Below are 687 nucleotides of genomic sequence, written 5' to 3' on the forward strand. Positions count from 1 at the left end.
ACCACACAGGAAAAACAAGAACACGAATCTAATAAAATTATGGAGGATCGATTTGTACCTTTCACCTAGTATGCTGAAGATGATTGATGTTGGTCACTCCCACTTTCGCTCTCTTGGCTTGGCTATGGATCTTCTACAACCCCTTAAACCCCCTTGGTTCTCTCACTTTAGTGGTAAAGTGGGAAAGAGTGAATAATGGATGTAGGGACCCAAAACCTAGTATTTATAATACTGTCCTGCACTCAAAACTCTAAACCACAATGGGTTGAGCCAGCATATCCCTAAGCTTGAGAGTGGATCGAGCCGGTTCATGCAATTTAACTCTCACCCATTTAATCAACCCGAATAATTAATTTAGCCCATAAATCCAACAATCTCCCACTTGGGCTACATTAATTATAAGGATGTCTTTTAAATTGGTGTGGCCATAGAATCTTATTACATTAACCACTCTTACTGTGATTCAGTTGAAAAACCACTCACATCGAATAACTGCAGAAGATACACCTCAATATACGGCATACAACTTTCTGTTATTACAAACATAAGTAAGTTTCTTAACACGAATCTATGTGGGATACCATCACAGAAATATTGACATATCCTCAAATTACACTGTTGTCATTCCATGTAGGTCCTTAACTGTGATATTAACCTTCACTGTGGCAAATCGCCTTTGATCTGTGG

Source organism: Macadamia integrifolia, chromosome 1, assembly GCF_013358625.1.
Source record: "Macadamia integrifolia cultivar HAES 741 chromosome 1, SCU_Mint_v3, whole genome shotgun sequence".
NCBI classification, from domain to species: Eukaryota; Viridiplantae; Streptophyta; class Magnoliopsida; order Proteales; family Proteaceae; genus Macadamia; species Macadamia integrifolia.